This window comes from Tenebrio molitor, chromosome 9 (assembly GCF_963966145.1).
Source record: "Tenebrio molitor chromosome 9, icTenMoli1.1, whole genome shotgun sequence".
In the NCBI taxonomy this organism is placed as follows: Eukaryota; Metazoa; Arthropoda; class Insecta; order Coleoptera; family Tenebrionidae; genus Tenebrio; species Tenebrio molitor.
This window is the reverse complement of record NC_091054.1, coordinates 12,526,940-12,551,513: the sequence shown is the minus strand read 5'-3', so window position 1 is coordinate 12,551,513 and position 24,574 is coordinate 12,526,940. Positions and strand designations below refer to the sequence as shown.

The window sequence follows — 24,574 nt, the reverse complement described above, 5'->3', positions numbered from 1 at the left end:
CCAAACTTTTCATTTGTTATTAAGTGTCAGTGTTCGGCGAGCAGACGTAAAGTGCATTATCTAGATTGATGTCGTAATTAATATTTTTTTAATGCTTCAGACAAAAATGATGGCAATTACTTCAAAGTGCGGTGGGATAATTTATTTTTGGAATTTATAGCGTAACTTGTATATTTATTACTTAAATTATTATTAATTGTAACATAATTTTAACCATGAATACACCAAACACGTCTTAATAATAAAATAAAAAATTGCAATATTTATGGCACAGTTTAACGTATCCGTACTTGGTGTACTTATTTGTTGCGATCGAAAATTAAAAAATCGAGACGGCCATGATTAATACACTTCAGTTGGCAGCACGTAAAAATTTAATTCAAATGTCATCAGATGTCATTACAATAATAACTGTCATTCTCGACTTTCAAGGCACTTACCAACAACTTGCCTTGATTATTTTGTTTTTTCATACCTGAAAAACAACGTGTTCAAAAACAGGCCCGGTACAATTCCAGAATTAATGCAAGTAATTACCGATAACTGCAATTTAATTGATGTACAGACTTTGCGAAGGTCATTTGAAAACATGATGCGAAGAGAGTAGCATTATGTTTGGAAGCTGAAGGCAGACATTTCGAACATTTACTCTAGTTCGTAAATACGATTAGAGCTCCGCATGATTTTTTTACAACCGACAGGTCACACATAATGGACACCTTTATGAAAATCAAGATTTCAACGTTCTCAAAATCACCAACGTAACTTTTAAGACTGACATCTGATAATTGAAATTTTAACGAATTGCCAACTATAATTTTTTTTAGCCTGAGCGCAGTTTTAGAATTGCTACAATATGATAATTAATTATAGTACAAAAAATAACTTGAAGAGTAACTACAAATCACATTTCCGTGTTACTTTCTTTGGAGTGCAAAGTGATTCAAGTCCTTTTTGTATATGTCGGGGTAAAGGTAAAGCACTTTCAATAAAGCTGTAATGGGCTTTGTTTGAGTAGGATTTAGCAGTTCTTGTTTAACAAGAAGGGCTGAGATGAGAGGGTGTTCTACTTATAAACCTGGAATAAGAAGATTCTGTCGACGATAATCAGATAGATAATTTTCTTTAGACCAATGTTTTTTATTATCGAAAAAACAAATTACTTCTTTAGATAGATGTTATTGTTCGATTTATAATGCAGAGTAGAAGTGAGTCTTTTTGTGCTTCGCCCAGTTGCGACCTCGACTTCAACCTCTTACCACAAAAAGACTCACTTCTACTCTTAATGATATAATCTACAATTTTTATTAGACGTTGCTTTGTTTTAAAATAATTTTTCTTCTTGCTTATTACTGCGCATAATAATTATAGCACCGAAATTATTTTTTTTGTGTTTTGATAGCATACTCAGGGTGTTTCTGAAATAAGTGCATTAATTTTAACTGGTAATAGAACTCATCAAAAGGAATAACTTTTTTCTCTGCCATTTTGGCCAAAAACGTTGCGTAATGGCTTAAAAAAGTAGAAAAGATTTTCCTAAAACCGTTCATATCTCCAAAACTAAGCTACCTAAAAACGTGAAACAACCAGATTCTTATGAAGTGGATTTTTTGCTATACGGGTTGATTTGTTTTAATTTCGATTTCGGCGTTAAAACACGTTTTCTGGATGAAAATTGACGTGTTTTTTTTTCATATTAGCGCTTATCTCAATTAGCCATTGCAGTATTTAGTGGCGTAGAACTATTTTAGTGAAAAATCTCTCCAATTTTTTTTGGAATTAAACATCGTTTTTCGGCAAAATGGTAAATAGAAAAGTTGTTCCTTTTGACGAGTTCTATTACCAGTTAAAATTAATGCACCTATTTCAGAAACACCCTGTATTAAATTTGAATAAGTGGTTGCATGATCCAAGTCCGCTTGCGATATTTTGTTAACATTAACAACCAAAGTAAATATTTGAAATAAACGTTCAGCTGATACATAATTCAGGCAGGTTCACACCCAGCAATCCATTTTTAATGGCGTGATAACGGATGTAGCTATTGAATAAAATATAACAAACATCAATATGTTAGTTGGTAGTACATTGCTCGAAATACCTAATATAGAAATTGGAGTTCATATAGCATCGTAATTATATGAGAAAATAATACAATTATCATACCCATTCGGGTATTTTTTCAGCCGGCTGAAACTTTGCTCTATAATTATCGGGTATTTTCAGGAAAGTCGGCTTTGCCCACTGTTACAGCATACACTAACTTATATTAATAATACATTAAAATAATTGATGGAGGTGAACTAATGTATTTTGGTCACGAAAGAAAATCAATATCGAGTACAAATATAATTTGATTTTTGTGAAAACTCGCGCATTGCCTTATTAAAATTAACATTCTCTTGGAGTGGTTAAATTAATTCCGTCGTAGGGAATTTGAGCTGTGACGCCGCCAACTTGGCTTACTTTGTTTGTCTTGTAGTGAAGCAATTTTTCAGGAGAATAGTTTGGTTCGGTGTTAAAACATAGAAATTTGCTTAACTATGAGAAAGTTTATGAAAAGCAAATGATTCGAGGATGGAACAGTTGGCAGAAGTTTATCAGTATCTCTTCAATGAACACGCCATGAAATCTACTTAGCAGCCAGATTATAGAAGTTTAGTTTCGGGGGGGTAAAAATGAAGGATTAGCGAGAGTGATCGATAAGACGCGTCTTAATACCTTTTCTCTATCATCCCTCCACGACTTACAATAATACACCGCATACATGTGAAATTAGTTTTCTTTATCGACAGAAACAAACTGAGGCGATTAGCGGAGATTATGACGCTATAACTCACCAACGCTCCAATTCCGGGGTGCTTGTTTCGCCGTGATGGAAAAACTTGAGAGGATTTACATTTTTTAAGACGGATTATGGAAAAAAATCAATTGGATTAAAATCGATAACGGAATATGTCGCTCTTCGCAGAGGTTCAAAAAACCGAAGGGTTGCGTGACACGATGAAATGTTGGTTTTTCACTGAAATGGTAAGCGTTAAATGAAAACTCCAAAAAGAGTCGAGCAAATCGGTTTAAAACTATTCTCCCGGGACCCATTACCGAATATGTTTCTTTTAATTATCCATTAATTGGCTCCTGTCGTTTTTATTACCCCAGAGGTCAATTAAGTGTAACTGAACCAAAAATATTGTGTTCAGTTTTTCGACTTGTGCTAATATTCTCGGTTGGCGCTGTTTCCATTAAAAAAAAAAGGATTTGAGTAAATGAGAGGATGATGAAAGGTTATTCGACAGGATCTGAAAAAATTAGGAAAGTATCTAAATTGGGATTATGTGTGCTGTACGATTAAACGAAGCGAATCTAAAACAGAGAGATTAATGTGCTCTGTGCTCCTTTGGCGACTAAAGAATGAACCGTTTTTGGACAGAATTGTTATGCGTTTGATGGGATATGAATGGAATTATTCACTTTGAGCTCTTAATTTTAATGGGACAATTACGCTAAAACTCTACTGAGAGTTGTTAGTACGTTTAAAATCTACTCTGAAGAATTTGTCAGAAAATTCTTGTAGTATTATTTTTTTTTAATTGTACAAAATAACTTTTTGAAAGTTATGTGCCTTGTCTAGAGACGGTAAATCTTAATGATTGGAGTTACTGTTACTTCATCCACAATAAAGAGCCTTGGGCAAATTTTATGGAATGTTTTCATATCCATTTCCAGATTTTGTTCACCAGTACTGACACACTTGCGAGTAGTTGGTCATCATTTAAATTGGGATAATCTGCTGTCAACATTGTTAATCACTCACAGGACAAAGCAGGGAACATTTAATAAGGCGATAATGTCGAAGGAAAACTAGTGTGTTTGTATACAGTGAGGTCCAAAAATTTAGAGTAATGAAAATCAAGAACTCGAGCTAATCAGTTTAATTTTTTTAAAGCAACGTTTTTTGAGAATTTTAATGTTTCTGCCCCTTTCCGTTTCCGCACAGTGACATTACAGTGTTTTTCTTTTGGTTTTCCTCTTTTGTCAATTGTATTTCACTATTTCTCAAAACTGTTTAATATTTACGTCACTTCGACATTTAATAGAGAAAGGAAATCGTTTTGAGAAATAGTGAAATACAATTGACAAAAGAGGAAAACGAAAAGAAAAACAGTGTATTGTTATTTTTTTTAAATGACAACCCCCAATTTTTATGTATATGTATTCGGATTCTGTTAAAAAAATTAATTTGACCTGTCTGAGTTCATCTCGAAAAGTTCAATGGGAATAAAAATATTTCCATTATTTCAAGCTTTTAGTGGCTGCTGTATATACAGGGTGATTTAAGTTTTACCTCCCGATCGAAAACACCCACTTCGAATCGATTTAAAATTCTCAAAAAGTTCAGTAATGATTGTGTATCGCTGTTGAAGATTTGAAAATTTTTAATGAAACAGGTAAATTTTTCAATGAGTCCTTTCAAACACTTGGGAAAAATTTTGTGTTACTGAAAACATCACCGGTTTTGAAATAAATGGAATTTGATATTACAGTGCAAAATTTAGATTATTAAATTGGACGATCACTTCCACAAAAGAGGTAGAAATGGATTATTTATGATACCCTGTAGGGACTTAAGACTTACTAAAAAAGTTCTCAACAGATGTTTGTTGTTTGTTTATCAACAATGAGATAATTATTTATGACAAATCTTCGTCCTTTTTCGCGGTTAATGTTCAAATTGAATTAATTCAAAAACTAATAGGAGCAATTTTCTTGTGATGCGAATTCATAAATGTGTTGTTTGAATTAATTGTGAATTATGAGCGTGCACGAATTTTTTTTTTGCTCAAAATCGATTTTTTAAATTTTATAGCTCTCAATGAAGTGATACTGGAAAATTAATTGCACACATTTAAACAGCTGTGTTTATCGTTTAGAAAAAAAATCAGTAATGACTATCGGACAAGTAACTGCCACAAGAAGATTAAGACATAAGTTTATTTCTCTCGCCGACCCTCACTTTTGCCTTGTTGTAATCTTCAATTATTGATCTCTTATTGCATTTTACATTAAAATATTATCTGTTCGTTAGATAGTTCCACTAGAAAATAAATGTGAAATGGATCTTATAAATTATTTACCAGATACAAGCGAACGAGAGTAATGGTAACCGGAAAACCTACAAACGACTTCACATTTTTTTATTTCTACTATACCTAATGAAATAGTAACGGGCCTTCAAATAAATTTATATTTAGAGCAACCTATGGAAATTCAATTGTTGGCAACATTTTTGCAGCGTAGAAAATGACACAAGAAACGCCTGACATTTTAACGAAATAAAATTAGGTTAGAAAATATTTTTAATTTTTGTAGTGCATTCTCCCTATTCTCCCTCCACGGAATATGACAATATGAAATTGGGAAAAAGCTTACTATGCAACTCCGGAGAATAATTGGTTACCTACAAAAATTACTTTACACTGTTAAAACGCCTACTCTAAATATATATTTATTTGAAGGCCCGATAGTATAGTTCAACTTTGTAGAACAAGAAAATGACACAGTTTGCAGTCAGATTCAACAATAATTATAATTAAAAAATGTATTAATATCTTTTCTCCGTAAAAATCAAAAACATGCATATTTTTTGCGTCTTTTAAATTTTCATAATTCAAGTAAGTAATATGTTTTTTACATAGTCATATTGTTTACTTTAGTTATAAAGTTGTTCTTCAAAAACTCTCATGGTCTGATTTAGCCATACTTTTGAACACCCGTCGTTACTTAGCTGAGATAACCTAAAACGTGAACAAAACGTCAACTATTTCCTAAACAGACCCGTTCAAAAATGTAGAGGTTATCCAAACGGATTAATTCCTGAACATTCGTTACAAAAGTAATGAAAACACAAAGTTTTTACTGAGTTATATTTGCACTTAAAGTGGTTGTTTTAGGATCTCTGATACTACTAAACATTTCTTGCTTGGCTAAAATATTTGTGATTCCGTACTATTTAATATTTTTAGTCTCTTCTATACGATCATGCGATTTTAATCCTCTTAGCTTCATGACTTCTCGTGTGAGAAAATTGTTGAAAAAGTTTTGCTTTTGTACGTGTTCAAAATTGCTTGTGCTGGATTATTGCGCATTAGAAGCATTCATTTTTTAATATTGAATGTTATTTTACCACTTGAAATATTTTTAAAGAATAAATGTAGATTTAATTCTCTATCACGAGAATTTCCGCTTGATTAGACTCTGTCTTTTCCATTCACATATTATTCTATTTTTATATCAAAAATAGTTTTTGAATACATTTTACGTGCCACCAAAATTATTCAGCATTGTACACTGTACTAATGAGATTTTTCCATCACAATAAATATTTTAGATCGCTCATAAAAGCAAACTCGTGTCTTTTTCAGTTTTTCACTGGTTAATTTTTTAGGGATTGCTCTTACGGCCTAATGGTTTTTATCATTAACATTTTTGCTAAATACAGAATGGCCCACCAATTATCAGTAATTAGGTTCTCTCTAACAAAAAATAAAAACACTTTTACTAGAATTTAAATACTGTGCATTTAGGCTACAAAGTAATTTTCAATTATTACATTAGGAATATGAATTAAATTTCATTAATGTATACTACTTAAAACTTATTAAAAATAATTACATTTACATACAGGGTGATTCACCAGTAATAATGAGCCCGACGGAATTAAAAATGCAACCCACAATACATTTGGAACGTAAAGCTTGACATGGACGCCGTAAATATTCAGCGTTACGTTCCAAGTGTATTGTGGGTTGCATTTTTAATTCCGTCGGGCTCATTAATTCAATTTTATTATTTAAAAATAGAGAAACAACTTGCTACGTGTAATAGACATCGGTCTTTTGATAACACACAACTGACTCAGATAATTTATTTGTGGAACCTACAAAGTGAAATATTAATTAGATTTAAAATAAATACCGCTTTGCATTATCGATCAGAAAGTTTCATTACTTATGATGTGGAAAGTTAAACTGGTCATAACCTGCACCGCCTATAACTTGCCGCCTCTAAAAATAGGCACATTTACAGCTTACTTTTCACAGAACTGAAAAATGAAGAAAACGATCGTTTCTTATTGTTTTGCGTTGTTGAAAAACAACAGGAGAATCTTCACCTTCATTAAAAGTATGAGTCTTTGAGCAAGCAACTCCTAAGAAGATTAGTAATGGACATAATTCATATAAACTTTGAGAAAATTGTTCCTAATAAAGCTGTGCAGAGGCTGTATTCTTAGATTTTGAATTTTATAAAAATTTCCAAAGTCCTTTGTTTATTTTGAGTTACGAAAAAATCATGCAGAAATGAATCGATATCTGTTACATTGTTATTGCGATATTAAAAAGAAATTACAGAGAAACGTTACAAGTCTATCAGATTACCTATCAATAAACACAATAGAAATAAATGCGTTCTTCACATTACATTAAATAAATTATGTGTTTAGGTAAAATAAATTAAACTAAACGATAGGGCAATCTATCATTCGTAAAGATTGATTTAGACATGAAAAAAATAGCATGAGTAACCTTCATTCCCGTAATACACAACCCACTCACCTCGATAATTCCATTAGAGGGAAAAGAGCGGCAGCTTTATCACTGGGAACTGATAAATTAAAATTAATGATTTCCCAGTAATTTCCACGGCCTGAGTCGTGAACAAATCATTTAAATATTGGATCGAGGAACAGTTTCTTATCTAGAATATGGTAACTTACACGCTATCGTGCGAGAGGAATGTAAGTTACGAAGGCACCGTAAAATCTAATAAAATATTCGCTTTGGTAGCCACGGACGCCTCACGGCGGCGTTAAGAAGTTTTCCAGTTTAACTTGGTAGATTTTTTCGTGGTCTAATTGGTCTTTAACGAGACGAAGTATTACACAAGTAGTGCCGAGAACAGTGAGGGAATATATTGCGAGTCAGATTGACAATTCCGGAGATCTAAACGAGGAACAATTAAAACAAAGTCAATAATAATCATGAGCTCATTAAGAGTTGGGCTACGAAACAACTTCGATTAAACACAAACTTGAAGGTTCCCTTCGCGGAGTCGTCTTACCAGAAAGTCTCCTCCACGCTCCAGATATTGGCCGGAGTGAAACCACAATGGTTGTTACACGGTGGAATTTAACTGGCACTGATATATAGAGCACACTGTTAATGGTGCAACTTCCCCCTCAAAAATAAACAGCGCCTTGGCGTAGAAGGATGACGGCGGTTCCACAACAACGCATAAGTTTCCTAATAACTTAACAGCCACTTGAATGTCACTTGCTTACTCTTTTTACTCCCGAGGGATTGCTGCTTAAGTCCCGGTATCAACCGAGACTCCACTCTGCATTCGACTGGAAAATTTTCGAAATTTACGACGACAACGCGATTCCCCATCGATTTCGCACATTTCACTCCTGTTTTATCGTTACTTGTTGTTTTCTTGGCAAGTCCGCATCAGTGGCGTGTTTTAATTAATTAAACCGATATCAGGTTGGAAGTATCGCGCACTTTAACGACGACTGAGTCTCTTAAATCAATCCCCACGTCCCATAAACCCACTCGAATTATGTAAAGAATGGCGTTGATTTATATAAAAGCGCATAAACGAGGCATTGAATCGTTCGTTCATTTGACCCGTGGTCACCGGAAAATCACAGTGCTGGATTTTACCTCAGACGCATCGTCTGCTCGTTACGTTTAAAAAGGGGAAAAAGAACAACGTAAAAACACCAAGAACGAGCAGATAAAACAGAAACATTGCTAATAAAAGAGAGGCATGCTGGAGGATTATTGCACGCAATCGTAAAGGAGCTTAACGAACACTTGAAAGATGGGAGAATGTAAGGAGATTGTGTCCTTGGATAATTGGTGATGGACACGTCGAAAGGAAAAAGACGGAAATTTGTGCAGTGTCGAGTGTGCAAAATCTAGAAACACGAGGGACACTTAAATTAGGGAGCGTTTTATTTAAACTCAGCAAAAAACTCTTTTTATCTTTTTTAGGTAGACGTCGAAGTTTCGTTTCATGGAATCGGAGAGGATACTGCAGGAGTGACGAAAAGGAATATAAAACATATTGAATATTCTCTCATGTTAAACCATTTCATTTGGCTAATGTTAATAACAAAATGAAGAAGACGTATAGAAAATTACTTTACCGTCAGTTTAAATTTGAAGATTCAATTGACCATTGCTCCCTTAGTAAATACCGTATTCCATTGAGATAAAGACCGTTGTATTCCCCTTTTCAAGCTGCTTCTTTTAATCTATAACAGTCGGAGTTGTAAACCTCTTAGTTTTTGAGTAAAATGAAGAAGACGTATAGAAAATGATTTTACCGTCAGTTTAAATTTCAAGATTCAATTGACCATTGCTCGCTTACTAAATATCACATTCTATTGAACTTAACACCGTTGGATTCCTTTTTTGAAGGTGCTTCTTTTACTTTATAACAGTCGAACTCGTAGCCCTCTTGGTTTAGGTGAAAAATGAAGAAATTAAAAAAAATATATATTATTTTGCATTAAAATTTGGGGTTTAATTGGCCATGCCTCCCTTACTAAATATCGCAGTCCATTAAGCATTACAGTGTTGGATTCCTCTCTTCAAGATGCTTCTTTTAATTTCTAACAGTCGGAGTCGTAAACCTCTTAGTTTTTGAGTAAAATGAAGAAGACTTATAGAAAATACCGTCAGTTTAAATTTGATGATTCAATTGACCGTTACTCCCTTACTAAATATCGTATTCCATTTAGATTAACACCGTTGGATTCCTCTTTTCAAGGTGCTTCTTTCGGTTTATAACAGTCGAACTCATAGCCCTCTTGGTTTGGGTGAAAAATGAGGAAATTTAAAAAAATATATTATTTTGTACATATTCAAATTTGGGATATAATAATTGGCCATGCATCCCTTACTAAATATCGCAGTCCATTAAGCATTACAGTGTTGGATTCCTCTCTTCAAGATGCTTCTTTTAATTTGTAACAGTCGGAGTCCTAAACCTCTTAGTTTTTGAGTAAAATGAAGAAGACTTATAGAAAATGATTTTACCATCAGTTTAAATTTGAAGATTCAATTGACCATTGCTCCCTTACTAAATATCGTATTCCATTGAGATTGACACCGTTGGATTCCTGCTTTCAAGGTACTTCTTTTAGTTTATAACAGTCGAACTCGTAGCTCTCTTGTTTTGGATGAAAAATGAAGTAATTAAAAAAAATATATTATTTTGTATTAAAATTTGGGGTTTAATTGGCCATGTCTTCCTTACTAAATATCGCAGTCCATTAAGCATTACAGTGTTGGATTCCTCTCTTCAAGGTGCTTCTTTTAATTTCTAACAGTCGGAGTCGTAAACCTCTTAGTTTTTGAGTAAAATGAAGAAGACTTATAGGAAATTATTTTACCGTCAGTTTAAATTTGAAGATTCAATTGACCATTGCTCCCTTACTAAATATCGTATTCCATTGAAATTAACACCGTTGGATTCTCCTTTTCAAGATGCTTCTTTTAATCTCTAACAGCCGGAGTCGTAGACCTCTTAGTTTTTGAGTAAAATGAAGAAGTCTTATAGAAAATGATTTTACCCTCAAAATTGAAACTACTTCATTAGGATTTTCCAACCACATGAGTATACGGATAATTTGCTTGTTGAATTTTCAAACATTAATTTTGCATCTTCTCTCAATTGAGTCAGTCTGTAGAGTAAAAACCACGGCCTCCTAGATTCATAAGAGACTCGTCTCTTATCCGACCTGCCGCATTCGTAGTTCTAAGCATTATTTTTGTTTTATAGGGTGCGCCACAATACGGGGCTTATGTGTTGTACTGGTTGCCTGCCTTGCAGGAAATTATTATTTCAACAGTTTTAACGCACACATACTGACACTTTTTCAAAATCTCAAATCAAAAACATTTTTTATGAACGGTAAATTTAATTTCAACAAATTTCTTTTTTATTATTTTTTGTTATTTGTCTGTGAGTGCGAGTTACAAAAATTTAGAATGACAGGAAGTTCTAATTTTTAAATAAGGGTCTCACTCACATTTTACCATGAACAGGACAATGAATTAGTGGATTTCCCGAAAGATATGAGGCCAAGATATTCTTCAAAACAAAATTTATATTTTCCTTTGGAATGCTTGGTAGAATTTCTACTATTATTGAAATTATTGAAAATTGTATAGTTTGCGAACGAGAAATTGGAATTTAAGTTTCTTCACTTGCAATGGGTTTAGGGTAGATTGTAAAGATTATAATATTGCTAGTTACTAAAAAGGGATGCCGAATATTGGCAAAATGCAGATTGTTTGTCCCTCCTGGAATGAACTGCTCATAGTCGTAAATCTTCATTATTATCTATAATGTTTAACCTACCCAAAACCCATTGCAAGATGCAAGTGAAGAAGCTAAAATTCCAATTTCTCATTCCCAAACTATACTAGACCCACAAATTGATCATTGGGGTAACTTAGCCTTCCTCTATCTTAGTAATAAATTAATTCCAGTAACGGGATTTTCTTTTTCGAATTTGAATCTTCTAAATGTGACAAGCAATAATCACATCCATGGATTGCCTTCGTTATTTTCATAATTAAGTAGCCACATAAAAAAGCTGTTGCCGCCGTCTCAATTTGAAAATTGGTACTTGGCAAATAACTAAAAGAAGACAATTTTTCTAGTTTTTCCAGAGAACTATCTTGCAAGGTGACTGAAATATTTACATTGGTCCTTAAATTTTGGAATATTGGTAAAATTTTACTACTTGCATATTCTGCGGCACTCATGATATGATCTCTCAGTCCTGTCTTCGAAGGTCTTCCATGCCGCATTTAAAGTGATATCATTGGGTAGATTATGATAAGAAGTGTTAACTTTATGTCGTGAACTAATACAACATTTTTTCTTTGTTTGTGGCATTTTTTAAAGTTTCAACTGCACTTAGTTTTTCAATTTGACAATTTATTATATAAAATGTCATTATTCATACGTATTTTTAGTTGCATATACTAATATATGGATCACATTAAAGTCGCTAGATGGACATACTATACGGGGAATTTTCAAAAACAGACATTTATCGAATGCGACAGGCCGGATAAGAGACGAGTCTCTTATGAATCTAGGAGGCCGTGGTAAAAACACAAACAAAGCAAAAAGTGAGGTTATATTTAAACAGCTGAGCCGTGGTGCGTTCACAATCGAGTCTTCAACGCCAACTTTGAGAAGAAATAGTTAAATCTCTATTGGTATTCAAATAATCTGTCACATTTAATTTGGAAGACCTTTTGGAACTATTCCATTACAAACACGTAAAACTTAATCCAAATTTTCTTAAATTTTTTATTTTGAAATTTTTGAATATATTTTGCCAGCCAGCCAAGTTTTGAATTAACTTGTTAAGAATAAAAGGAGTTTCTTTTAGCAAAGAACACGGTGGGTAGTTAAACGTCCGAGCTAACAAAGTTTGCTCAACATATTTGAACAATAATATTTGCTCTGAAAACGAACACGAACTACGGGAGCACAAAATATGTAAAACATGAAGTGTATTTAAAAAGTTTTTCCTTCGGCAGCTTGTCCAAAAGAGACTTTTTTTCTGTTTCTAATTTATTTACGGAACTAGCCTCACATTTCGCTGAATCGAGTTGATGATGAATTTTAATGGACTTGATAAAACTTTGACCACGTCAAATTAACCGCAATTGTAAACAATATGGCAGCGCTTTAATCTTATCCCTTTGATGTTTTCCAACCGTAACAGGTCATAATAGATCTCATGTAACGCATACAAGGCAGACTGTGCGTCTTTCAGTTGAGCTTTCGATTGGATTCAGGCTGAAATCCAATCGTTCGTAAACATTAAACTTTTTTGTCCACGTCTTTATTTCCTCAAACTACTAAGCTCTTCCTTGACAATGAATCACTTAAACTTGTCCCATGTGTTACATTACGTTTGCAATTCTCACTAAATAATTCATTTAGAGCTTTACGAAGCACTTGAGCTTTCGCACACGTGTTTTGGTCCCTGAGAAGCGCGCGCAACCACTCACTTCCTCTGGTACATATAAATATAAATTTACATATAAATATGCAGAGAGAAAATTTACATTTGTATTGAGTGTATAACTCTTACGAATGTCTTTTTTATGTCTTGCGTTGCATTCGCATTTCACCTAAATCTACGTTTTGTATCTCGTAGTGCTGCCTCGTTTCGGAATTATTATTGTTGATTGTAAAAACGCGATTAAATTTTATTAAATCATTCCTGACGACTAGGGAACTCCATAAAAACAACATAAACGTCGTTATCTTAATTTTCCCATTTCACTGAGCGACGTTTAATACAATTTACATCGATATGCAAAGTAGGCGCCACTGTTATATCCTGAAATTTATTTTTGTACATTCATCATTGTCGAGATAATAAAAAATTACTAAATGTTGCTGACAATCATGCATCGAGTGAGGAGAACATATTATGTTTTTTATTTTTTTTGAAAAACATTACCTTTCGTCCATGTGAATAACACTATTGTTATTTAAGTTGATTTAATTTTAGGGAAAATATTTTAATATCATGGAAAGAATTTAGTGATTATTAAGGTCTCGCTGACGATATTTCAGTACCCTCTTCATCAAGAGAGAAAATTTGGAGAAGCGGTCGAGATATAAAATGGCTTTTAATTTTCCACTATTTGGAATCCTTTGATCTATCAGTTTCTCCGTCTCATCCTTCACCTCACTTATTTCTTTATATATCAAACCAAGTTCAATGCAGCTTCAAAAGGGTTTAGTTTCTAGAGTAGTGGATGTTGAATAATTATGCTCTTCTTTTTCCTGAAAAAGCTTCTTTCATTATGAGAAATTGGCCGTTCTTTTACTTTAGTTTTCCCAGTTTAAGAGGGTATTCTAGTCTAGGAAAAAAATCCGCATGGCTGCCATGATTTCAGCAGTTCAGTAAAAAAAAAAGAATATGTAAATTTTTTTGTAAATTTTGGTATCAACGACAATGGCATGTGTATCGAAGATTCACACTAAATTTGAAATGAATTGGTTAAGTCGATCTTTAAATATTATTGCAGCAATGTCTATGAAAAATAGTAGATTGTATCATTAAGAGTAGAAGTGAGTCTTTTTGTGCTAATCCCAGAGATTGAAGACCGAAAGGAAGTCAAGGTCGCAACTGGTACTACGCATACCATTTATGTGCAATTTCTGAACAGTTGATTTGACCAAGTTTGTTTTTCGCAGTTAGTAACATTTGGAATGTCTTCATAAATTTCAATCTACGTACATATTTGGAAAACTTTGGGTCCTAAGAAAAAATTGGAAATTTTTATAGTCTAAGTAATTGTCAAATAAAATTTTCAATTAAAATCATTAGTCACAGCTAGCTCACATTCACTCCGAAAAATAAGGGTCGATTTTTAAAAATATCTATTTATCCGTCAGTTCCTGTACAAATGACGTGACTTGATTTATGGACGATAAAAATTATTTTGGTGTTCCGGTGTTATCTGCTTTATCTTCGATACAAAACACGTAATTGCCACATAATTGGAAATTGCCTGTTAGACAAGAATATTTTATAAGACAGCTTTCAAAACAATAAACAGGTAGTAATGTCGATATTTGTTCAGAATTCAACAGAGTCGATTGTGAACCTGTTGTGAACGCACCACTCGTTCGTTTGCAGACTAAAAACACAAACATCGCAAAAGTGAGGTTAGGTTTAAAGAGCTCATCGTTAATCTGTAATCCATGGTGCGTTCACAATCGACTCTTCAACGCCAACTTTGAAGAAACATTTAAATGAACAACGGATTTATTTAAAAAATAATACAAATTTAGCAATGTAAAATATCAAAAAAGATTTGTCTCTTGAAAAATTGAAAGTACTTTATTTTTTACTTCAAAAATATTATTGTGGAAAACTTAAAGAAGTGGTAGAATACCAGAATTATAAGAATATACATATGTATTACAAAAAATGAAACATGAAAGTACATATTTCAGTTTGTTTGTTTTATGATAAAGATTCTCACTAGATTTTTTTAATCTGTGCGATTTAACGTATTCGTCATCTTATTTAGTCTGGAAAAAGTTGATAAATTGTAGCGTCCCTTTGAAAGTCGTCAAGGGAAACTTTTTTAATATTCCAGAACTTGACAATACAGAGAAGGACGGAACATTTCTCCGGGAAGAAGCTTCGTAATTTGGCGAAGTGCTTAACGTTTTCCGTGTCCATTTGGTTCTAGTTTTAAAATGATCGATTATATTAACTGCAAACCGTTGAGTGGATGGAAGAAGATTAAGAGATTAAACTCGCTTTGATTGTTTAAATAGCAAGCATTTAGGCTTTATGCAATTTGACGAGACCGAAATTAGGAATCGCACAAGTCTAATAATAGGACGACGGCTTGGAGCACTTAATGGAGCAATTAGATTATCGATAATAGGTATTCTCCACAGTCGGATAAAGTTGTTGCCAAAGAAATTTAACTTCCAAATTTAATTTCGCCGATGCAAAGGGGAAGTAATTGAAAAATTCTTCATTGACGATTAATTACGTGGAGCATTCCGTCTAACAATAATCGATTTGTCCGTGGAATTCCTCCATTGTGAAGACGTGTCGGTGTTAAATCTCCGTTTATGATATTTACATGTATTTTGTCGGAAAATCGCGCATGAATTCCTAACGAACGGTTTCTGGATTCCGGCGGTCGGTCAAAGCTCGGGATTGATGTGGAAAACCGGTCCAGATGTTGCCAGATTACAACTTCGTTCCAAGCTATCAATAGAAGTTGCAACTTTTACCGGTTGTATAATTTATGCCAAAGTTGGTATCTCCGGAATTCACCCCGCTGTGAGAATTCCTTTACTTTGTATTAAATTTTGTGATAAATTAGTCGTACCCTCTGGGCCGGATTAATTGGAAAATAGTAAATTCTTACTCGAAAAATAACGAATTAATTCGGGCTTCGATTCGTCTTCCAGTATTTACGCCCTCTAATTTATTTGGACCAGTACAGGGGCCCTCCAGCCAACCTATAAAGTACCGAATAGAATTGCTAGTAAAGGTGGGTAATAGGACCGTCTCTTCTAAATTATTGACTAGCTCCTTCGCCCAACCGAAAGATTCCTTGCTTCGAGCTTTGGATGCAGAAAAATCACCCTCAGGACGACCAATTTCCACAACACGTTGTTTAAATTCACTCATTATCCTTAATAACGTGAACACAAGGAAATATTGCCGGGGAAGGAGATTATTAAATTCGATTATGTTTTATACATAAATAAATTTACATTCATATTAAATATGCATTAAAGCTGCCGCAGTGAAAAAGTGCAAACAAAACAAACGGGGTCGCATTTTAATTTTAAATCATAATCGCCTCTCCTTCTATGCATTTTTCTGATGAAAAGAAATATTGGTGAGTTCACAACACAATCTGCCTGGTCATTTATCATTAAAGGAAAAAAGCTCTCACGATACCAGACAGAAGGAATAGGTTTTTCCATTCGAAGAAACCCTGCCCTTAATCACGCAATTATATTTTCCTATTTGTGTAAAGTATGTGTTTAGATTTTCTTTCAGTTGCAACAAGAATGATTTTTATGTCATAATAATAATCATAAACAATGAACATTTCTGGAAGTTGAAAACTAAGATAATGTCCAAGATAAAGAATCAAAAGCATGATTCTGAATCAATTAACAGTTTTAAAAGGGGTGTACTAAAAAAAAAAACTGATAGCAATCTCTTGATAAGATTAGATTAGATTAAGCAGTGAAGTGCTTCAAGGGGATGTTTTCGCAGAACAAGAATCGTTAAAGGAAACGCATTTAACTGTAGAATTTAAACAAAAAATATAACGTAGATAAACATTAAAGAAATTACCATTGCTGTTTCTGTTAATAGGGATGACGATGGAAACAGAAAATTAAAACTTAATTAACTTAATGGAAGAAAAAATAATGAATAAATACAGTTGAGACAGTGGTAATGAGCTTCTAATGATAATATGTAGAAGTATTGGATTCTCTCATGGACTGTGACCTTGGTAATATCTGCGCTAAGGCGGAGCGATAAACCAGTGAAAAATCTATAAATGAAAACTGAAAACGTCGACTACTTTACATGCAAATAAACGAGACAGAGAGAGTGAGAAAGAGAGAGAGAGAGAGAGAGAGAGAGACGGCACTAACGTAACGAACGATGATGTTTTCCGGTCGGTCTGTAGCGTCTACTTGAGACTGATATTTATTCATCGCAGATATGACTCATAGCCCATGAGAAAATCCAACACCTTTACTGCATCAAGTAACCAATGTTGCAAATGATTTCTACACAATTTGCTATAAAATTGTGTTGTAATTTGAAGCAGTAAAGAAAAAGGTGAATCCAAACAAGCCAAAATCTGCTACAGAAAATAGGATCAGGTCTCATCGTTTATTACATGGGTGAAATTACATCTGATGACACCGGCTTAGTTGGAGAAATGCCGCATCGATTTAATCGAAGGTAAAATAACAAGAACTAATTTTTTAATCGGATAAAATTTTCAAATTCACGAAAACTTTTTGCTTTGACAACTTTACGAATTTTCATTCTGGTTAGGTCCGAGAGCTTTAGCTCGAGGGTTTAACCTTTGAATAAAAACGTTCAAATATCAACGAGTAAAATTGTCTGAAGCAAAAATATTTAAGTGAAAAGTGAGAAATTTATCAGATATAAAAAATTAGGTCGTGTTATTTTTGACAAGATTAATTCCAGAATACAAACTTTAACGTTAATACAGTTATTAAAAACACAATTATTAAAAACAATTTGAGAAACTGACAGGGGTAGCATGCAATTTTAATCACTTTTGACAGATGACAGAGTAGTAGGACGTTTTTATCGCGATAAACATTTTTGATTGGATAAAAGCAAGCGCTCTGATTGGCTGAACACGCACGTTTGATGTACGTACGATTCAAGTACATATCGAGAACATTCTATAAAGTATTATTTCTTGATACATCTGCAAGAATTTTATTCGCATTTAAGAAGTGAACTTTCTGTTGTTTTAAGTGGTTTTATTTAACTTTTTGCAAAGTATTGTAAAGCTCTGATAACAACTTCGATCACTTTATTTACATTATATGTGTATTTAAATATGTACGTGCGACTTGTTTAATTTGCTAATAATTTAGCAAGTCTGGAAAATCGTCGAATTCCAATTACTCTTGAATCAACAGTAGAATGTTTTCGTAGAACTGATGAAAATGGATTTTGTATCTTAGAGAGCGAAGGAAAACTCCTCGAGTTTTGGATATTTAGTGTAGGCATGACGCTTTAAAAGGGAGTACTTATATGGAAGAGACGTAGAAACAATGATGCTATGTCGCGGAGGGAGTGAGTTCGTTCATCTTGACGCCAGAGCAGAATGGAACTCCTAAGTGGCTGAAGTAAATTATGAAATCCCCAAGCCTGCGTGATTATCATGTAACAATGAGAAGCTCAAGAGGACTTATAAGTTGCCATAGGCATGACGACATGTAGTCTTACCACATACACAGGAAATTTCATGAGATTTAGCGCCACCGTTCCATCCGACCCTGTTAACAAACAATATGTTTTTATTTCGGAACAGAATCAATTCCCAGTCGAGACACACACAACTCCGAGTGCCATTCTTCCAGGAAATTTAGATAAGTGAAAGTAACAGCCATTTTACACCAAGTATCAAACCCTTTTGTCGGGGGACAGTCGATATATTCGACGGAAGAAAACCTAATGAAATTGAATTGAGCGCAGGTGGAACACGTGTCACGAGATTTAAATCAAGGCGAGCATTCCTAATTTTTATTTGCATTAAGAACACAAAACCAGCCTTTTCGATGATAACGATCGAAATTTATGTTACGCCAGTGAGGTAACGTGACGGCTTTAATTTTGCTACTTTATGAAAAAATCAATGCAGATAAAACCGGCGAGCTTAATGAACAAAACAACTTCCAAGTTCTCGACGTATTTAAAAATTAATTAATTATCTCCTAGGCTGAGTCCCGATTAAGCCATTTTCAATTCAAATATAAATGCGTCTTAATTTTCACCACCTTACGTAATCAAACCCATTGGGACTGTCAATTTTATAAGACAAGCAAAGATTTTGATTTTGAAAGCTGTTCTGAAAATATCGGTCGGACGTATGGTTATGTTTTAGGATTGTGTAGAGATGGTAGGATTAATAAAAGAATGAGGTTTACATAATCCATGCTCATTGTAGTTGTATTGTTGTCGTCCTTTTAAATAATGATGAAGTTCATTCAATATGCAAGAAGCGAAAAGCAATATCCATCAAAAATCTATTTATCATCGGAACAAGCCAATGGAAAGCTAAGCCTTTCATTGGTAAAATAAACGTTAGTCTAGTATCGCTAAACAAGAAAATTGATTTTTATCGACTTGAGTACTAGGTATCTTCATTCCATTACTTGACAATAACAGATGAACTTCGGGAAAATAAAAATTGTCCTTAGGAATTTTTATTTAGTTATAAATATGACTAGCACCAGAAAATCTTAAAATTATTCAAGTGGTGTTCCGAGACTGTAATAAAAATATCTACTAACATGCACCTCACGTCTGTACTGCAAATATAATTACAACAATATTAAATTTTATTACTGCTAGAGCTTTGCTATGTCATATTGCTTAAATTAAAATACGGTCATGTAAATCATATTGCCTTTTAAATAATAAACCTTAAAAATTATGAATATCTAGTCAGTCAGCAGAGTAAAAATACAAACAACGCAAAAAGTGAGGTTAGATTTAGACAGCTGATTCGTGATCTGCAATCCGTATAGTCAATTTTTTTATTATAGTCCGATTAGCTTAGTCCGAATCAAGAAGTCGACATGACTTGCGTCTGCTTTCGATATTTGACAGCAGTGCAAGTTCTACCAATATTTGAAAATTTATTTAGGCAACATGAGACAGATATTACAAATTTCAATTTTTAAGATTTTGAGTTGTGTTCTTTCGTGCTTTTTTAGTTTTTCTGCAAATTCATTCCTCCGTTTTAATTTTGTCTTTCAAAAAACCGCTCCCTTCCGAACTCTTTTGATAACTATTTACATATCAACTAATAGGTCAGCTATATTAAAAACTGTTGAAAACAGCACTAAACAACCACGTTTAGACTGTCTTTCTTTCTTCCTAGATTTTGTTTCGGCAACGCCATGAACACAGAACAACTCTATGAATTAGTTTACCCCCTTACCTGTTAACTTCCAGTCTTGCAAGATTCCGGGCAATTCCAATATTATTTTTGCAATTCACAAAATCTGTAAATGAATCTGTCCACATGCTTTTCGTTGGCATCATACGGAGGACATTTCAAGCAAAATTAAACAAAACTATCACAAATAATGTGGTTAAAACATAACCTAAAAATTTGACGTCGTTAATGTAATAAACGTACAACTCGTGTCTTGCTCGAATCGCACATGCTAAAGCGAGATGCATAGTGGGACACGCTTAATACAATACGTACAAGAATTCAATACTTAGTTTGTTTACATTATGTTGAAAAGAAATAGCAATATGACAGTTGTTCTGCTTTTTAATTGATACATCGGACTATAATTAAAAAATGGACTTTAGTGCGTTCACGATTAACTCTTCAACGTCTACTTTGAGGATAAATTTAAGTAAACACCTCATATACTGGAACATTTTTTTAACACTGAACCGCTTATTTATTCCCTAGTTCAGTTTTAAAAAACACAAATGGATGCATTGTGAATTGCTACGCAACCAATTATACACGAAACATAAATGGTCGAAATCTCGACTGAAATGTCATTCAAGATGCATCGACCGTTTTTTAAAACTGAACATAGGGAATAACTAAGGACTATGTTCAGTGTTAAAAAACCAACAGAGATTTGAGAAGAAACTGTATTTGAATTGTCATTTCGAATTCTCTGTGTTCCAAAAGCGCTTCTAATTTTTGGTCAATATTACCAAGAATACAATCTACAGCGATGAATACCAAAATCACAAACTTAAATAATGTAGATTCAATTTTCTGTGGCGTAAGGCAAAAACAACATTTTAACAGCTGAAAAAGTAAAAAAAAAAGAAATTAATTTATTTTGCATTTTTTATTATGTTTCTTGTTTTTCTAATTATGTTTTTAAATTAAAAATGACAACCACCATGCACTCTCTTCAGTAAACCTGTAGGCAAAATTTGAAAACCGATACAAATCGATACGGCTTTCCTCGTTCATGTAGATAATTGGTGGTTGAAAACTATAGCGAAAGGTCAATAACTGCACCAAGTTTTTACAGGTGTCAGACACGAAAGGGTGCATGATTTATGCGGGGCCTTTTTAATTGAAATTAACCAGTCAGCAGTCCCAATTCAATATTAACACTTCCGTAATAATTCAAGAACATTTTTTAAGTACAAAATGTAGCATAAAACAATTCTCCCGACATGCTATAGGTACAGTAACGTCGTCTATCACGATACAGGTAATTTACTGGTTAAAAATGCACGAGTCGGTCCTTTGTAACTGCTAAGCGCAATTACCGTTTTCCTGCTGCACGGAATACTGAAAATAACGCCGGACCAACTGCGACACACCTAATGCAGTAATCGTTGGAGTTCTCCATCGCTAATTAATTACGGCTTTGATTTCGCTGATTAAAAATTTAACGCGCAGATAATTCCACCCCGTGGAACTGTCTCCGCATACACAACGATACGGATACGGATATGAACTTCTCTATTTGTGGATTAGGATCAAGTTTGGCAGTTCAACTTTACCTAACTAACTTGTTGACTAAGTTCAAATTTAGGGTAAATTATCAGCACCGTCGAAAGGAAAATAGATTAGTTCTGTCAACGAGACAAGCGCTCGGTGTCAAATCGGTTGGCAAAAAGCTAAAACTTATTTCAAAGGAAATTTGTCACATTTTTTATTGTAACGATCAGTGCAGTTTTTATAAAACTGTGTGACAGAAGCTAATCCTCCCACAGTGAAGATCCATAGAGCACAATACAGAGTGATCAACAAGAATCCAAATCAGAGCAAGCGTTGCAAATTATCGGTCACGTCGTAGCAAAATCATATGCACATAAGCAGTCAAAACATGGGCGTAGACAATTTATGGTCTCAAACGCTACTTAATAAAAATGATACTTTATGAATTTTAGACGTTGGAATTATAATTGTGCATTTTATTATTATTATAAGATAAGGGAAACAATTTATAAGATTAACAAGAGCAACATTTTACATTTGTAAGAGTAAGTAAATTATCATCTTTATTGCCAAACGCGACGCTACTGGTACGAAGATGCTTCGTTGAAATGTCACATTTCAAAATTCAAGGTTGTTGTTGTTGACAATTTAAGTGATTTAACCTAGAAAACAAATCTTCGATTTCGGCAAAGTTTACAGACGTTTATTGAAGTTGTAAGCAATAATTACCCCAGAATAAGTTGTAAAATGGGGTTTACCATTAAAGAGAAGGCATTTTTATTAGATTATTTTCGAAAGAGGGTGAAACAAGAAAATGAAGACTGGCCTTACTTTGTACCCCCTTATACCGAAGAATTTTAAGGCAGATGTCCGAACCTGATGGTATTGGTTATCAACAAGTTTATCAATGTCTTAAAATTATAGTGCCTAATTTTAGCAAATCATAACCCATCATTAAGAAGAAGTCAGGTCAGTCCTTAGTTCAAATTTTAGAAATGGTGCAAAATGTTCAACAAATTATCAAGGAACATCCCTCAACTTCCATAAGGCGTTTAAGACAACAAGTTAAATTGTGTTATGGCACTTATCAGAAATTTTTTAAGAAGGATATTAATTTGTTTCCCTTTGTGTGTTGCAAGAAATAAAACCCACACATTACCCTAAACAAATTGACAGCTTCATAAGGGTTTTTGAAATTATGAGAGGTGAGTTTGATTCTGTCTGGACCACAATGGAGAACATTTTGAGCAGTTTTTGTGAAAACTTATTTTTTGACCTTGGAATAATTTAAATGTTTTAAACACTGCTAGAAAAGATACGAGTAAGTTCTCAATTACCCAAAATTTAGAGAATAATAACTTTTACATTTTTCTTACAGAAAACAACAAAACAAAGAATTGTGAAAAATAATTATTTTTAAAATTTTGTAACTCAAGATTGTGCCTTATGAAGGAATTTTGTGTAACTGTGTGTTTTTTCGTTAATCAATAATAAATAATTAATTATAACTTGCTTTTAAATCTATTATTCATGAATTACAAAAAATTTATAAAGGCTATTAATGATAGATTTTTGAGAGGTAGGCAACCAACAAAACGAGTGTCCACAACAAGTAAATAAAAGCGGCTGATCCATGATAGAAATACGTTTCGATAAAACAAAAGATGAGGTAGCACTCTTGATTTGGTTTCTTGTTGATCACTCTGTAGTAGTTATTTGTATATCAAGGCCGCAAAATCATTCTTTAACGTACCGAGAGAAAAATTGTCGCCGAGGCCGCTTGCGGCGGAGGCAGACAATCTCGAGGATGTTAAAGAATTTCGCGACCAAGGTGTACACAACATTTTTTAATTACTCAGGTTGCTGTTATGTGCTCTGCCTGTAAAAGGCTGTATTTTATTTTAAATTAACAGAGCAATTTCTCTTTGAATTGCAACTCTTCTTGTCGAATAAATAGCAAGATCGAATGAATGCAAACTATTCTGATTTCAATAAAGAACGTGTTTAACGTGCTCCTTTTCTTAAACACACAACGTTCAGTATGTATGTAATGTTGCTCCTTCTGTCAGAACAACTCCTAAACTCTGAAGCGCGATAAATTTCTTTTACCGAGAGTGGTAGAAAGTTTCCCACTAACCGTTAAAGGAGTCGTTAAGGACCTAACGCTAACTAATACACATGTTCGCCGAGTAGCTCACACGACACAAAACTATTCGTCGATAACACGAGCGAACAAAATGATACATTCGAGCCGGAATCATGAGCTCTCAACCGAGCCCACGGGTGGAGCATGACAAAGGACCGTGTCCTGTTCGTTATGCATACAGCTAATACCTCTCTTGTTGTTACAGTGGAAGCAGAGATGGGGCGTCATCACTAAACTGTCACCAGCTGCAGGTGAGTCTGCTATTAATTATGTCTCATTGGCCGCAACGTTGTACGTCTTGTAACAAACTAAACGAGATGTTGTTTGTTATGTAAGCAGTCGCCGAAGCAACACTGCAATTGGGGCTAGTTCGTTTTGATGGAGGACAAATTACGTCAAAACTAGCAACAAAAATTCGATTAGGGAATTTGTCTGGGCGAGCTTAACAAAACAAAAAAACGTTGTTTTGTGAGCTCTGGGGACAACCTGCCCCAAAGGAAAATTCAATTTGTCCTCAGGTGTGGACGAGTTTTAAAAAAGGGCACGTAATGATTTTGTCACTTACTTTATGAGTCCACTGAGGGATGTTTTGATTCTGACA

At 33.8% G+C, this 24,574-nt stretch overlaps 1 long non-coding RNA gene across 1 annotated transcript in view; it reads left to right on the top strand.

Moving 5' to 3' along the window:
• Positions 1 to 24,224, top strand: part of LOC138138314 (uncharacterized) — a 30,827-nt gene extending 6,603 nt beyond the window's left edge. Inside the window, exon 4 of the long non-coding RNA XR_011162006.1 lies at positions 24,179 to 24,224. This is a non-coding gene — a long non-coding RNA (uncharacterized lncRNA). The remainder of the gene's footprint in view (positions 1 to 24,178) is intronic.
• Positions 24,225 to 24,574: the final 350 nt, after the last annotated feature.